General features: G+C 45.6%; 1 protein-coding gene across 2 annotated transcripts in view; it reads left to right on the forward strand.

Annotated features, from left to right (window-relative positions):
• The window catches only part of MAGIX (MAGI family member, X-linked), a 463,247-nt gene that overhangs the window by 152,469 nt on the left and 293,000 nt on the right, over positions 1 to 17,778 (forward strand). The window lies entirely within an intron of this gene.

Here is a 17,778-nt window from a genome sequence, read left to right on the forward strand (position 1 = left end):
GTTCTGTCTAAGTCAGAATCTCCTTCAGTTCCCATAGTGATTCCCACTACACCCTTTGTCTGGGGACCAACACTGCTAACAGTAGTACTGGGAGCAGGTGCCTTAGGGCCAACAGTGTTGGGGGCTCCACCCTTCTTACAATCACTAGTCCAGTGAGTTGTATTCTTGCAAGATTTGATCAGGGTTTCTTTGGACCTTCTTTCTTCTTCCCTTTAGGCTGGGACCCACCCTCGTTAGTACTAGTTTGGGGCCCTGTTGAAGACTTCTGGTCTTTAGATTTCTGATCTCCACCCTTTTGGTCTGTTTTCTTTTGATCACCCCCTTGGCCCTGGTTCTGGTTCTTTTGCTTAACCCTGGTTCTGACCCATTTGTCTGCCTTCTTTCCCAATTCTTGGGGAGAGGTCAGATCTGAGTCAACCAAGTGTTGATGCAGTTGCTGGTTCTGACAGTTATTTAAAATCTGTTCTCTCATCATCAAATTGTACAATCCTGTATAATCAGATACCTTACTTCCCAGCAACCAACCCTCCAAAGCCTTAGTGGCACATTCAATGTATTCAGACCAGTCCTGAGTCTGTGTCTTCTGGGTGTCTCTGAACATTAACCTGTACTGTTCAGTGGTTAAGCCTAACCCATCAACTAGGACACTCTTCAGGGCTCTGTAGTTTCTGACATCCTCCTCCCTAACAGTGAGGAGTCTATCTCTGCCTCTTCCTTCAAAGGAGAGCCATAAGATTGCTGCCCACTGGTCTTCAGGAACCTGCTGCACTTTGCAGGCTCTCTCAAGAGCAGTCATACACTTGTGGATATCATCCCCACTTTTGTAGGGGGGCACAACCTTGGACAGGTTCCTATTGTCAAAGACCCTATCTTTGTCCTTAGGGACAATGCTGCCACCAGTGGGTATAGACCCACTCTCTCTAGGTTGCCTAGCCTTACTCAGTTTCTCTTCCATCAGAGCTACTTCTAGCTCCTGTCTCCTGATTCTCAGCTGAGCTTCCTTCATTCTGGCCTCATGCTCCCTCCTCTGAGGGCTGGTCATCCCCCTTCTGGGTCCACCTTGAGAGCCTCTAGAGGCATGAGAAGCATTAGAGTCACCTGAGTGATTCCTCTGCCTCCCAAACCCCTGGTTAAGTCCACTAGGGAGATCCAATGGGATGATCCCATTGTCAGTCCCCAGTAGCCTTAGGTTAGCTGGGCCACGTATAACACTTGGCACTGGGCTAGTTCTCCCTTCATCCCCACTACCCTCTGTATCAGTACCCTTCTCACTTTCATCCTCTGTAGTATGATTCTCATCTAAGGGGTGACTATTGGAAAGGGGTACCTCAGTAGCATCTTCAGAAGGGGGGCCTCCTGTTCCAGTCCCTAAGGGGCCTAACTGGGAGGCTTTCTTGAGAGCTTTCTGATCTTCATCAGCCTGTAAGAGTTCTCTGAGCTCAGCAGAGGTAGGGTTCCTGGGCTGTTTAAGGCCCCTGATATTTGCCAACTGCCTGAGCTCATTTTGATTTAGGGTAGCAAAGAGAGTTGGTGCCCTCTGGGGGTCACTCTCGACAGAGATGGGTACAATGGACCCCTCTGCCCCCTCCATTGCTCTTAAGTGTGGGTGGATGTGTTGCAACTACCTACACTTGGGTTTTCCTACTAAACCTATCTAGTAGTTGTAGTCATGGTGTGCTACTCCCTTTGCTCTACAACAACTAAGTTCAGTAGAACTTAAGTATATCTAATCTTGTTTTATATGTACCTAAAGGTACCTGTATGATCTTTCAATTGGTAACAAAGAGATTACAGAGGTAAAACACAGCAAGCTCAAATCCAACCGCTGCTCACCAATGTGAGAAGTTGGCCTGGTATATGATGTTCACTAGTTAAAGTGACCACCTTGTACCATGCCAAGCAACCCTTATGGTGTGGTTGTAAGTCAACCTTTTCGGACTAGCTGCCCTAGTGGTAGCGTAGGCTAAGCAGTCTTTGAGGCTAAACTCGTTAAAGCGTGTTAAGCAGGCTGTTTTACCAAATGCAACCCCCCTTTATACCAATGAAAGGACACCACATAGATATATATTGAAAATATATATATATTTATTACTCAAAGTATCCCCTAGACTCTTTATGAGCACAGGAGCACAAATCGTTAAACAAGACAACGTTATAATACACAGAAGTTGCACTTTATATGGATGGGCCCTGGTGGCCACTCAAACCATATACTAAAATAGTGGTATAAGTACCACGAACAGGAAAGGGAAAAGGCCTAGGGCCTCTAGAATCGCTGGGCCTACAAGGAGCTAACTTCAGTTAGTGACCAGGAGGTCCACGGGTCGCGCGTGCAGTGAGGAAAGTTACACGCGGGCTCCCATAGGTTTTCAATGGGTGCGTAAAAGTTTAAAAGTTACTGCAGAAAGGGTCTTCTGGATGGACTACGAACTTAGGACTTAAAACACAGACACTAGAGATGTTTCTCTACACTTGGGCACCGGAGTGCCAGCTTTACCTCACCCACAGGAAGCGGGTGCATAGGTCTCGAAGTGCGTCGGGTTTCTTCTATCGATTCAATGGAGCCTGATGACAAAGATGCTGTAGGCGGTCGGTCCAGAAGAGATGCGGTGAATCCAAGAGTGGATCGGAGTTGTAGAAGACCTGAAAGCAGAGGGGACAGTGTTCACAGTCACTAGCCAGTGACCGGCGTGGCACCAGGTAGGTACCAGGCGATGTCGGGTGCAAACAGGTGAGGAGCTGTAGCTTGTCTCCGCAGCCACGTGGTCCCTGAAGGTCGACGACGTCCAGGAGTCGGTTCACGAGCTGTCCCACGCAGGCTCTCGCTGTCGGCAGTGTCGGCGACTCGAAGGAAGCAAACAAGCCTTGGCAAAAGCAGAAGTCGGATTAAACAAAACCATTTAAAATAGGGTCCAAGGGATATATATTTTAAAGACCCACACCTGATTTTATCCCCAGCACCAACTGAATGTATAACACACGAAACACAGGGGGTCTAACAGCCAAATTTGAGAGGCTACACTGTCGATACTGAGTCAACAAGATCTCAAAATATCTTTATCGCACACACATAACGTATTAATAAAGATAAAGAAGGAAAAAAGGCTAACACTACATGCATAGAGGAGACCGGTACATCATCGATTATTCGTAAAATGGCTGATTAATCCACAACAGATTGTAAAGGGTTTCCATCAAATTAGACTCAATGATCAGTCCTATCATTTGGCCAAACCCATGTGCAAATGAGGCTGGTCCCCTGATCAGTGGGACACTCAGCTCCGCACCTTATTGTTGTATCAGGATTTGGTCCACCAAATACACAAACCATCCATGATGACTGATCTTTTGATGGTAAAGTAAGAAGAAATAGTGCAACGAACAAAAAAGTGATTTAAAATAGGATGGAATGTCCTCCTTCTAAATACTTTATTCTACGGACTGGACACGCCTCCTAATTAAAAAATAGAATAGTGCAAAAGAAGACAGTGACAATTATCTGTCTACATAAGGGCCAACATGTTTCTGCCTAACGGGTATTTAATCCCTTGGTATTCGTCAGGGCCTCTGTTCGTATAATAGTTGCACTCCTAATAGTGAAATATAGAATTCACCACCATCACCAAAAACAAATTATAATAAAACTGGTTTGAAACGGTACAACCTGTAACAACCATGGACATTAACCCTCCGATTCACAATGATTACTGTGAATTCTGTGAAGGAAAATTTTATATCATTAGTACTGTATTCGATGCATCAGTCTCATGTGCATAGTGTGTCACCAAACCAACCAATAATGTGTGTCAGAAAATTAATTTTTATGCTTACCCTTTGTGGTAGGGCAATAGACCTCACCTCACCTGGACACTGCTCAGGTACTAAGAGGCCCCGCACTACAAAGATATAGGGAAAACAAAAGAATGTGGCAAAGTACTGTAAAGAATTTTTTTTGCTTTATACCCTGCCTATGATCATTCCTATAACCAAATGCCCTGTATCTAGAGGCAAAACATGTGTGGTAGATAAACACCCCAAACTCAGTGTACTAAGCCTCAAAACGACCCAGAAACTCGACTAAGACACCAAACTTTAAGGAAGATTAAAACTCCCTTGTATGCTCATTCAGGAATTTTACAACATACTGATCTACAAAACCTGTTATTTGCTAAAGTTTACAACATAGTATAGCTAAAAATATTCTAAAAATATTCTGTGGTAGCTGCTCACCTTTCCGTCGGTACCTCAAGCTCCCATCTGAGACTTGGGGAGGCACCGATCTGTAGGAGATGCTAGTATAAATAGTCTAGTGAGGGTTTGTTAGTGAAGTATCCCTCCACCTTTAGGATGTATTCTAGTTAGTGGCGATCATATCATGTGTCCCTTCAATTGGTATATATTAATGGCAAGGACACTATTATCAGACATTTATTGTGAAGTAAGCCTTATTGGTCTTTATTTTCAAAAGAAAACTAAGGGCACTACTTTACGCTCGAAATCTCGCGAGAGGAAGTGCTCAGAACTACCATATGATGTCATATCGGCCATCTTTGTAGTTCCTAACACTATGATCTGGTCATCATTAAACAGTCATTATTCCTCACGTGCATATGATGTTAGAATGCCCCCAGTGTTGTGAGTCACTGCCTATTTTTCTCCATAATAAGCCTGCTTGAGCTTGTTTTGTTAGGAACAAGAGCGCACTACTTAGCGCTCGAAATCACGCGGGAAGATGCGCTCAGAACTACCCGATGACAACATATCGGCCATCTTTGTAGTTCTGAAGACTCCAACCTGTATATCATAGAATCACGATTGACCATGTGTTGTTTTTGAAAAAGTACCAGTCATTGGGCAATGACATTTGCCCAATGATGTCATTTCGGACATCTTTGTAGTGCAATGACTGCAACCTATTGGTCCGTGATATTCCAATGTTGTTTTTGGGAACACAAATGCTCTAGGTAGTAAGCCAAGAGTGGCCTCAGAGTGTATTCAATGGGCATAACTATGCAGATGCTCCAAAATCTTAAAATGTGGGAACCATCCTAATGGTTGTGCATAGCTATATGTCACCGTCCAGTGTATGTCAGAAAACTCCCATAATCAAACCTATTTGTGATATTATGAGAAGAGTGTGAGCAAAGTAATTCAGGCATGAATCGATATATACAACATGTTTATATAGACCCACCCTATTACAGTCAGTATATCCCAGTTATTACTCACTAGTGCCAAGGCTACAGGGAGGTCCAAGGAATATCATCATTTAATCCTTCTGTATCTGTCCGAAGTTTATAAATCCATTTTTGCTCTTTTCTAAAAAGGTAACCCGACACATCACTTATGTGACTGGGTATATATGGCTTCTCCAGGACAGTCCATTGGAAATCTGTTTCTAGATGTGCATGCTCCAGGAAATGTCTCGTAAGTTTAGTGTTGTTTTTCTTGCAACGAAAAGAACTCTTGTGTTCCAACATCCTGGTGCGGACTTTGCGGGTCGTCATACCCACATATCGTGTGGAGCAAGGACATGTCAGCATATAAATCAGATTGGTACTATTGCAATTACTATAGTTACTCTGCAACCAAGGTCTCGTGGTGCCTATATCTATCTCCTTCGTATGTTTGGTCTGAGGGCAGACTGAGCAAATGCCGCAAGGGTGATGCCCAACAGCTGGTGGAAGGTTCCACAGTGTTCCACCAAGTTTCCTAGGGAGCTCTTTTGGGCGTGTGTGAACAAGTCGATCCCGAATGCTGCTTGCCCTTTTGAACGCAAACAAGGGTTGCGCAATTTTCTCTCTCCCATGGTTCAGAAGGCGCCAGTGTCTTTTGACAATCTTCTGGATGGCATTGCTTCTAGTATTGAAGGTGCTCACGAAAGTGAGTCTAGTCAGAGGTGGTTTAGGGATTGGAGCTTCCAGGAGGGCCTCCCTATTGTTGTTAACCGCTCTCTTTTTTGATCTTTTTATGAGTGAATTAGGATAGTGTCTGTCCCGTAATTGTCCACAAAGATTCCTAGCATGCACCTCAAAGTCCTCTCTATTGGAGCAGTTCCTGCGAACCCGTAGGAACTGGCCATATGGTAGATTCTGGCGCAGGGAATTCGGGTGGTAGCTCTCGTAAAGGAGAAGTGAGTTCCGCGCCTTAGGTTTCTTGTACAGTTCACTCTGCAATCCTGCAGTAGTGACATAGATCGACAGATCTAGGAATGCAATTCTTTCCTTATTTGTTTCCATGGTAAATTTAAGAAACTGGTTTCTACTGTTTAGCCATTGGTGGAATTCATTTACGGAATTCACCGTGCCTCTCCACACCACCAACACGTCGTCAATATAACGCTTCCACCACCTAATAGAGGTGTGGAAGGGGTTGGTGGGTGTCAGTACGTGTTGTTGTTCGAACTGGTGCACGTATAAATTTGCCAGACTCGGCGCGAAAATGCTGCCCATACTCGTACCCGAGATCTGGAGAAACAGCTTGTCCTCATACTTGAAGAAATTCATTTTCATGGCTATAGTTGCCAAAGCCATTATAAATGGTACAGGGGTGATAGTTTCACATATACTATCCCTCAGGATGGATGTTACGACTTCCAAAGTCTCATCCTGAGGGATAGAAGTATACAGTGATTCTACATCGAAAGAGACCAGGAGGTCTCTTTCAATGGGGAACAACCTTTACAACGCAACTTTTACAACGCACTACACTTACAACGCATTTTTTACAACGCAACATCCATTACAACGCATTCCATTACATAGCATGACACTACAATGCATTTTTAAAAACTACCTTTACAACGCATTCCATTACATCGCATACTACCTTTACAACGCATACCATTACAACGCATAATATTACACTACACTATCCAACACTTACCCTACTGTTGCACCCCCTGGAGTTAGAATAGTAATTTTTACCCCTATACTATCCAACACTTACCCTACTGTTGCACCCCCTGGAGTTAGAATAGTAATTTTTACCCCTATACTATCCAACACTTTCCCTACTGTTGCACCCCCTGGAGTTAGAATAGTAATTTTTACTCCTATACTATCCAACACTTACCCTACTGTTGCACCCCCTGGAGTTAGAATAGTAATTTTTACCCCTATACTATCCAACACTTTCCCTACTGTTGCACCCCCTGGAGTTAGAATAGTAATTTTTACCCCTATACTATCCAACACTTTCCCTACTGTTGCACCCCCTGGAGTTAGAATAGTAATTTTTACCCCTATACTATCCAACACTTACCCTACTGTTGCACCCCCTGGAGTTAGAATAGTAATTTTTACCCCTATACTATCCAACACTTTCCCTACTGTTGCACCCCCTGGACTTAGAATAGCAATTTTTACCCCTATACTATCCAACACTTACCCTACTGTTGCACCCCCTGGAGTTAGAATAGCAATTTTTACCCCTATACTATCCAACACTTACCCTACTGTTGCACCCCCTGGAGTTAGAATAGTAATTTTTACCCCTATACTATCCAACACTTACCCTACTGTTGCACCCCCTGGAGTTAGAATAGTAATTTTTACCCCTATACTATCTAATACTTACCTTAAATGCAATTTATTATTATGCCCCTATACTATCAAACACTGTTGCACCCCCTGGAGTTAGAAAAGTAATTTTTACCCCTATACTATCTAATACTTACCTTCAATGCAATTTAATATTATGCGTTGTAATGGTATGCGTTGTAAAGGTAGTATGTGTTGTAATGGAATGCGTTGTAAAGGTAGTTTTTAAAAATGCGTTGTAGTGTCATGCTATGTAATGGAATGCGTTGCAATGGATTTTGCGTTGTAAAAAATGCGTTGTAAGTGCATGCGTTGTAAAAGTGTGCGTTGTAACGACATACATCCCTTTCAATATCATAATCAATTTCTGGAAGGACCCGCAAGACATCTTTAGTGTCCTGCACATATGTAGGCATTTTCTGTACAATTGGCCGCAGAAAATGATCGACAAAAGTTGACAATGGCTCCAGGAGAGACCCTATTCCTGAAATAATAGGCCTACCAGGCGGTGGCCTCTGTGGTTTATGTACCTTTGGTAAAAGGTAGAAATAAGGAGTGGTTGGGTGTTTAGCAACCAAATAAGTCGCCTCACTTTGAGTGATCCAACCCTCAGATAAAGCTTCTTCAACCATATCCTGTATCTGTTTAGTCACCTCTTCTGTAGGATCTGTAGACAAGGGAGAGTATGCCTGTCTATTGTTTAGTTGTCTATAGCACTCAGTCTGGTAATCCGTGGTATTTAAAATAACTATAGAGCCGCCCTTATCTGCAGGCTTTATAGTTATTAAATGATCCTCTGAAAGTGATTTCAGTGTCATTTGTTCTGATTTGGTAAGGTTGTTAAATGACCTGACTGTTGTGCTCCACAGTGAAGCAATATCACCCGCAACAGCTTGCTCAAAGGCTAAGACCTGTGGAGGAACCGTGTGAATAGGTGGCTGGAATTTAGATTTTGGTCTAAGACCGGTGTTTGTGTCGCAATCAGCATTCATCTGATCCTTGAAGAGATAGTGTAATCTAAGTTTCCTGAAAAACGGACTCAATTCGCATTGGAAAGTGAATGGGTCCCCATGATTCGTCATGACGAAACCCAAGCCTTTATTCAGTACTTGTTCTTCAAGTGGAGTTAGTATCTTGTTAGATAAGTTGACTACGAGGGATTGTTCGATGGGCCTGCTTTCTGGTTCTTGGCAGTTTGGCTCCGTGTACCTGCATGTGGGCCTGTCTGGTCTTCCCATTGTACAACTGTGTTTTGTGCTGCTCGCCTTTTGCCTCTTGGTCGGCGTGGGCCAAACCCTAAAAAATGTTGAGAATTGTAGGCATTTGGAAACCCTTGGAAATTTGGCGGAGGTGGAGGTACAGGGTAAGGCTGTTGGTTCGGTGGAAAACCCCAAGGGGTGGGTGGCCACCATTGCTGGTATGGATCAATATGTTGATTGCCATATGAGTAGGGTCTGTTCCCCCTGGAGAAGCCATATATACCCAGTCACATAAGTGATGTGTCGGGTTACCTTTTTAGAAAAGAGCAAAAATGGATTTATAAACTTCGGACAGATACAGAAGGATTAAATGATGATATTCCTTGGACCTCCCTGTAGCCTTGGCACTAGTGAGTGATAACTGGGATATACTGACTGTAATAGGGGGGGTCTATATAAACATGTTGTATATATCGATTCATGCCTGAATTACTTTGCTCACACTCTTCTCATAATATCACAAATAGGTTTGATTATGGGAGTTTTCTGACATACACTGGACGGTGACATATAGCTATGCACAACCATTAGGATGGTTCCCACATTTTAAGATTTTGGAGCATCTGCATAGTTATGCCCATTGAATACACTCTGAGGCCACTCTTGGCTTACTACCTAGAGCATTTGTGTTCCCAAAAACAACATTGGAATATCACGGACCAATAGGTTGCAGTCATTGCACTACAAAGATGTCCGAAATGACATCATTGGGCAAATGTCATTGCCCAATGACTGGTACTTTTTCAAAAACAACACATGGTCAATCGTGATTCTATGATATACAGGTTGGAGCCTTCAGAACTACAAAGATGGCCGATATGTTGTCATCGGGTAGTTCTGAGCGCATCTTCCCACGTGATTTCGAGCGCTAAGTAGTGCGCTCTTGTTCCTAAGAAAACAAGCTCAAGCAGGCTTATTATGGAGAAAAATAGGCAGTGACTCACAACACTGGGGGCATTCTAACATCATATGCACGTGAGGAATAATGACTGTTTAATGATGACCAGATCATAGTGTTAGGAACTACAAAGATGGCCGATATGACATCATATGGTAGTTCTGAGCACTTCCTCTCGCGAGATTTCGAGCGTAAAGTAGTGCCCTTAGTTTTCTTTTGAAAATAAAGACCAATAAGGCTTACTTCACAATAAATGTCTGATAATAGTGTCCTTGCCATTAATATATACCAATTGAAGGGACACATGATAAGATCGCCACTATCTAGAATACATCCTAAAGGTGGAGGGATACTTCACTAACAAACCCTCACTAGACTATTTATACTAGCATCTCCTACAGATCGGTGCCTCCCCCAAGTCTCAGATGGGAGCTTGAGGTACCGACGGAAAGGTGAGCAGCTACCACAGAATATTTTTAGAATATTTTTAGCTATACTATGTTGTAAACTTTAGCAAATAACAGGTTTTGTAGATCAGTATGTTGTAAAATTCCTGAATGAGCATACAAGGGAGTTTTAATCTTCCTTAAAGTTTGGTGTCTTAGTCCAGTTTCTGGGTCATTTTGAGGCTTAGTACACTGAGTTTGGGGTGTTTATCTACCTCACATGTTTTGCCTCTAGATACAGGGCATTTGGTTATAGGAATGATCATAGGCAGGGTATAAAGCAAAACAATTTCTTTATAGTACTTTGCCACATTCTTTTGTTTTCCCTATATCTTTGTAGTGCGGGGCCTCTTAGTACCTGAGCAGTGTCCAGGTGAGGTGAGGTCTATTGCCCTACCACAAAGGGTAAGCATAAAAATTAATTTTCTGACACACATTATTGGTTGGTTTGGTGCCACACTATGCACATGAGACTGATGCATCGAATACAGTACTAATGATATAAAGTTTTCCTTCACAGAATTCACAGTAATCATTGTGAATCGGAGGGTTAATGTCCATGGTTGTTACAGTTTGTACCGTTTCAAACCAGTTTTATTATAATTTGTTTTTGGTGATGGTGGTGAATTCTATATTTCACTATTAGGAGTGCAACTATTATACGAACAGAGGCCCTGACGAATACCAAGGGATTAAATACCCGTTAGGCAGAAACATGTTGGCCCTTATGTAGACAGATAATTGTCAGTGTCTTCTTTTGCACTGTTCTGTTTTTTAATTAGGAGGCGTGTCCAGTCCGTAGAATAAAGTATTTAGAAGGAGGACATTCCATCCTATTTTAAATCACTTTTTTGTTCGTTGCACTATCTCTTCTTACTTTACCATCAAAAGATCAGTCATCATGGACGGTTTGTGTATTTGGTGGACCAAATCCTGATACAACAATAAGGTGCGGAGCTGAGTGTCCCACTGATCAGGGGACCAGCCTCATTTGCACATGGGTTTGGCCAAATGATAGGACTGATCATTGAGTCTAATTTGATGGAAACCCTTTACAATCTGTTGTGGATTAATCAGCCATTTTACGAATAATCGATGATGTACCGGTCTCCTCTATGCATGTAGTGTTAGCCTTTTTTCCTTCTTTATCTTTATTAATACGTTATGTGTGTGCGATAAAGATATTTTGAGATCTTGTTGACTCAGTATCGACAGTGTAGCCTCTCAAATTTGGCTGTTAGACCCCCTGTGTTTCGTGTGTTATACAAAAGCAGAAGTCGTGAAGAATGAAGAAAGCTGATTGTTCTGACCAGCAAGGTCAGAGGGCCTGCTCCTTTGGAGGCAGCAGGGGCCAGTCTGGAGCAACCAGACCAGCGTCGTAGATTTCAAGGTTCGTCGCCAAAATGGCCACTAGCCAACGGGCCAGGGACCGGGCAGGCGCATCGAGATGCAAAGTGCAGAGGGGCCCCACGCAGATCGTGGAGATGCTGGAGGGCTCACCTTTGGTGCAGATGCTGCTCGGGTGTTGGGCTTCTCAGGACCCAAAGCACAACTTGGAGGGAGCCTCTGTTGTCGCGCTTGCAGCTTGTCGTCGGTCTTTCAAGATGGCTGGCTCCACGTGTCTCGGTGCCTCCACGGGTTCCTTCTTTGCAGGGACTGTGGATCGGGCTGTGAGAGGTCTGGAGGTCCAGGTCTTGTCGGGCTCTGGGCTCGGGCTCCAGCGGGAGGCGGCGGCAAAGCAGACGTCGAATAGCTGGGTGGTGCTTGCATTAGCAAGATGGTCACTCCCTGACCATAGGGGAGATTTCCTTCGGTCCTCTGTGCAGCAGAGTGTCGAAGTTCCCGTCTTCTTCTTGTGGTTAAGTTGATTCCAGGATGTCTGAAGTCTTAGGACACAGCTCCTACCTTTAAGCGGATTCTAGGGGCCGGACTACCTGCTAGGTCCCTCCCTAAGGGTGGGACCAGGAAGGGGGGTGGTTACACCCCCAATCCTTTGTCCAGCTCGCCCCAGGTCCGGGGCTGGTGTGCCCCAGGACCAGTTTGAACTGGCATATGCACCAAGGCTCCTTGTGAGCCTCAGGCATGTCTGATTCCATTCAAGCCCTACCTGACCAATACACAAAATCCTGTCTGGGGTGGTGCCCGCACCTCCCCTGGCAGGAAACCCTTTGTCCACGTCTCCCAAGCTGGAAGGACTCCCAGCAGCAGGAGGGCAGACTTGTGTCTGTGGTGGCAGCATCCATTTTGTGGAGCTGAGGCTATGTCTGATTTTACCCGGGTTTCAGGTACTGTACAAGTCGTGTCCCTCTAGAAGGGTAGAATGCTAACCCCGTCACCAGAATTGGCGAGGGGTTAGTATTCCAATTCGTATGACACCTTACTCGACATGTTTTGATAAAGCCAAACCAAAGATAGCATTTAACCGCGAGGTTCATAATGCACTTAAGTGTATATGGTATGACGATATCTGGAAACGGTAGAAGGAAGTTGTTGCGACCACTGCAGACAGGCTCAGCTCATGCCAGAGCACCATCTCACATGGAACCAAGCACTCTGCCTTCAGGATTGTTAAGGCCTGCCATAGGAGTGACTTATAGGTTAACATGTGTCCCATTTAAGGTTAGGTATAGGTATACTACACCTAAGTAAGAGGTGGTTACACCAACTTACCCCAGCTGAGTGATCAGCCAGTTGTGTCAAATTTGTTAGGCCAGGCCAGGGGTGGCATAATACATGCTTCAGCCCCTGGTAGGCCTTAGATGCACCAATGCCCTGAGTACCTTGTGTATGCATATGCACCGAGGCTCCTTGTGAGCCACAGGCATGTCTGGTTTCTTTCAAGCCCTACCTGACCAATACACAAAATCCTGTCTGGGGTGGTGCACGCACCTCCCCTGGCAGGAAACCCTTTGTCCACACCTCCCAAGCTGGAAGGACTCCCAGCAGCAGGAGGGCAGACTTGTGTCTGTGGTGGCAGCATCCATTTTGTGGAGCTGAGGCTATGTCTGATTTTACCCGGGTTTCAGGTACTGTACATGTCGTGTCCCTCTAGAAGGGTGGAATGCTAACCCCGTCGCCAGAATTGGCGAGGGGTTAGTATTCCAATTCGTATGACACCTTACTCGACATGTTTTGATAAAGCCAAACCAAAGATAGCATTTAACCGCGAGGTTCATAATGCACTTAAGAGTATATGGTATGACGATATCTGGAAACAGTAGAAGGAAGTTGTTCCGACCACTGCAGACAGGCTCAGCTCATGCCAGAGCACCATCTCACATGGAACCAAGCACTCTGCCTTCAGGATTGTTAAGGCCTGCCATAGGAGTGACTTAAAGGTTACCATGTGTCCCATTTAAGGTTAGGTATAGGTATACTACACCTAAGTAAGAGGTGATTACACCAACTTACCCCAGCTGAGTGATCAGCCAGTTGTGTCAAATTGTTAGGCCAAGCCTGGGGTGGCATAATACATGCTTCAGCCCCTGGCAGGCCTTGGGTACACCAATGCCCTGGGTACCTAGTGTACACTGGTACAGGGGCTGACAGGGTGATCCACTTCCAATTGGTTATGCACCTAGGGGGCATAGTTTTAATTTAGTAGAGAGAACAGCAGGCTGATTGGCAGGCCCACAGCCTCAATATGTCAAAAACCAGTGAAGCAAAAAGCAAAAATTTGGGGTGACCATAGGATAGCAGACCCTACTCTCCTACACAACCCCCCCCCCAAACGCTGGGACATTAAACTAGCCTTGACCAGTCTCGTCTTCATGTCCTAAGTGGAAGTACCTGGAGAGACCATCTGCATTCCCATGGTCAGTACCTGGCCGGTGCTCCACTGTAAAGTCCATCCCCTGTAGGGAAATGGACCACCTAAGCAGTTTGGGGTTTTCACCCTTCATCTGATTTAGCCACAAGAGGGGCTTATGGTCGGTCTGAATCTTGAAGTGAGTGCCAAACAAGTATGGCCTCAGCTTCTTCAGGGCCCACACCACAGCAAAGGCCTCCCTCTCAATAGCTGACCAATTCTTCTCTCTGGGGGTCAACCTTCTGCTAATAAAAGCAATGGGTTGGTCTTGACCATCTACATTAAGTTGTGACAGCACAGCTCCCACACCCAACTCAGAAGCATCTGTTTGGACAATAAACTCTTTGGAGTAGTCAGGACTTTTCAGGATAGGTGCAGAGCACATGGCCTCCTTCAGGTCATCAAATGCCTTTTGACAGCTTACTGTCCACTGAACCTTTTTGGGCATCTTCCTGGATGTCAGATCATTAAGAGGAGTCACAATGGACCCATAGTTCTTAACAAACTTCCTGTAGTACCCAGTCAAGCCCAAGAAAGCTCAAACTTGAGTCTGGGTGGTTGGAGGGGACCAGTCCTTGATGGATTGTATCTTACTCTCCAGTGGTTGAACGTGGCCTCCACCTACAAGGTGGCCCAAATACACAACCTTACTCTGCCCTATCTGGCACTTAGTAGCCTTGATAGTGAGGCCTGCCCTTTGCAGAGCCTCAAGAGCCTTCTTCAGGTGGATCAGGTGATCCTCCCAGGTGGAGCTAAAGACAGCAATGTCATCAAGATATGCTGCGCAAAAGTCATCCAACCCAGTAAGGACTTGGTTCACCAGCCTTTGGAAGGTGGCAGGTGCATTCTTCAGACCAAAGGGCATCACCACAAACTGGTAGTGCCCACCTGGGGTTGAGAATGCTGTTTTGGCCTTAGACTCCTCAGCTAATCTGATTTGCCAATAGCCAGCTGTTAAGTCAAATGTGCTCAAAAACTTTGCAGAAGCTAGTTTGTCTATGAGCTCATCTGCCCTTGGAATAGGGTGTGCATCTGTCCTGGTGACAGCATTGAGTCCTCTGTAATCCACACAGAACCTCATCTCTCTCTTGCCATCTTTGGTGTGAGGTTTGGGGACCAGAACCACTGGGCTAGCCCAGGGGCTCTCTGAGGGTTCAATGACACCTAATTCCAGCATTTTATGTACCTCAGCCTTTATACAGTCCCTGACGTGGTCAGGTTGTCTGTAAAGCTTGTTCTTTACAGGCAGACTGTCACCAGTGTCCACCACATGGGTACACCAGTCAGTTTGACTAGGTATCAAGGAAAACATATGTGAAAATGATTGTAGAACCTGTCTACATTCAGTCTGCTGATGGGCAGTGAGGTTGCCTCCAAGGGTCACTCCTTCAACTGAGCCATCTTCAGGGTTCTGAGACAACAGGTCTGGGAGAGGGTCACTCTCTTCCTCCTGTCCCTCTTCTGTAGCCATGAGCAAGCCCATGTCTGCCCTGTCAACATATGCTTTAAGCCTGTTAACATGGAGTACCCTGTGGGGACTCCTGGGAGTTCCTAGGTCCACCAAGTAGGTAACCTCTCCCTTCTTTTCCAGGATTGTATGGGGTCCAGACCATTTGTCTTGGAGTGCTGCTGGGGCCACTGGCTCCAACACAGATACCTTCTGTCCTGGCTGAAACTCAACCAAGACAGCCTTTTGGTCATGCCAAGCTTTCTGTAAGGCCTGGCTTGCCTCAAGGTTTTTGGATGCCTTCTCCATATACTCAGCCATCCTGGAGCGGAGACCAAGTACATAGTCCACTATGTCTAGCTTAGGCTTTTTGAGAGGTAACTCCCATCCTTCCTTCACCAAACACAGTGGGCCTCTCACAGGGTGCCCAAACAACAATTCAAAGGGGCTGTAGCCAACTCCTTTTTGTGGGACCTCTCTGTAAGCAAACAGAAGGCAGGGTAGAAGGATGTCCCATCTTCGCCTGAGCTTTTCAGGTAATCCTTTGATCATACCCTTTAGGGTCTTGTTGAATCTCTCAACAAGCCCATTGCATTGTGGGTGATAAGGGGTGGTGAACTTGTAGTTGACACCACATTCCTTCCACATAGCTGTCAAGTATCCTGACATAAAGTTGGTACCTCTGTCAGATACTACCTCCTTAGGAAACCCCACTCTGGAGAATACTCCCAGCAGGGCCCTGGCCACAACAGGAGCTGTAGTGGCCCTAAGGGGAATTGCCTCTGGATACCTGGTGGCATGATCCGCTACCACCAGTATAAATCTGTGCCCAGATGCAGTGGGAGGATCCATGGGACCCACTATATCTATTCCCACTCTTTCAAAGGGGACCCCCACCACAGGTAGTGGTATTAGGGGGGCCTTTGTTGTGCCACCTGATTTGCCACTGGCTTGGCAGGTCACACAGGAGCGACAAAACTCCTTTGTATCTTCATTCATGTGAGGCCAGTGAAAGTGAGGGACAAGCCTGTCCCAAGTCTTATTCTGGCCTAAGTGTCCTGCTAAAGGAATATCATGGGCCAAGGTAAGAAGGAAGCCCCTAAATTGCAGAGGTATAACCAACCTCCTGGTAGCACCAGGCTTGGGGTCTCTAGCCTCTGAATAAAGGAGCCCTTCATCCCAATACACTTTATGGGTACCTTGAGCATTCCCAGCAGCCTCAGCAGCAGCCAGCTGTCTGAGGGGTTCAAGAGAGGGACAGGATAACTGAGCCTGCCTCAAGGCAGCCCTGGAAGGTCCCCCTGTCCCCAGAAACTCAACCTGATCAGGTTCAAGCTCTTCAGGGACAGTTCCTTCAGGGTCCTCTAGATCAGCTTCCTGGGAAGGCTGATCATCACTCTGAGGCAGGGGGGAAGGCACAGCCTTGACCCTCCTGTTCTTCTTCTTGGTAGGTGCTTGGTCCATTGTTCCAGGATCCAAGACCTGAGGTTCAGTGAGGCACTTTTTGGCCTGTGACCTGGTCACAGCAAGGACATGTGATGATATACCTAACATCTCTGCATGAGTCCTGTACTCCACTTCTGACCATAGAGAACTCTCTAGGTCATTGCCCAACAAACATTCTACTGGGAGGTCTGCACTAACCACAACCCTTTTGAGGCCAGTTACCCCTCCCCATTAGAAGTTAACAACAGCCACACTATGTGAAGTAGTGGCATTGCTGGCATTGGTCACCAGGTAATTCTCACCTGGTATGTACTGTCCAGGGTCCACAAAGCCTGGTGTCACCATAGTGACACTGGCACATGTGTCCCTGTAGGCTTGAGCCACTTTTTCATTTATTAAAGGAGTCTGTCTGTACTTGCCCAGGTTACTTGGGCTCACAGGGACAAATCAATGTCCCCATCACAGATCAAGACTGCCTGTGTCAGGGTTCTGTCTAAGTCAGAATCTCCTTCAGTTCCCATAGTGATTCCCACTACACCCTTTGTCTGGGGACCAACACTGCTAACAGTAGTACTGGGAGCAGGTGCCTTAGGGGCAACAGTGTTGGGGGCTCCACCCTTTTTGCAATCACTAGTCCAGTGAGTTGTATTTTTGCAATGATTGCACCAGGGTTTCTTTTGACCTTCTTTCTTCTTTTTGGACTGTTGTTGGGACCCACCCTCCTTAGCAGTAGTTTGGGGCCCTGTTGAAGACTTCTGGTCTTTAGGTTTCTGATCTCCACCCTTTTGGTCTGTTTTCTTCTGATCACCCCCTTGGCCCTGGTTCTGGTTCTTTTGCTTAACCCTGGTTCTGACCCATTTGTCTGCCTTCTTTCCCAATTCTTGGGGAGAGGTCAGATCAGAGTCAACCAAGTGTTGATGCAGTTGCTGGTTT

This window comes from Triturus cristatus, chromosome 10, assembly GCF_964204655.1.
Source record: "Triturus cristatus chromosome 10, aTriCri1.1, whole genome shotgun sequence".
In the NCBI taxonomy this organism is placed as follows: Eukaryota; Metazoa; Chordata; class Amphibia; order Caudata; family Salamandridae; genus Triturus; species Triturus cristatus.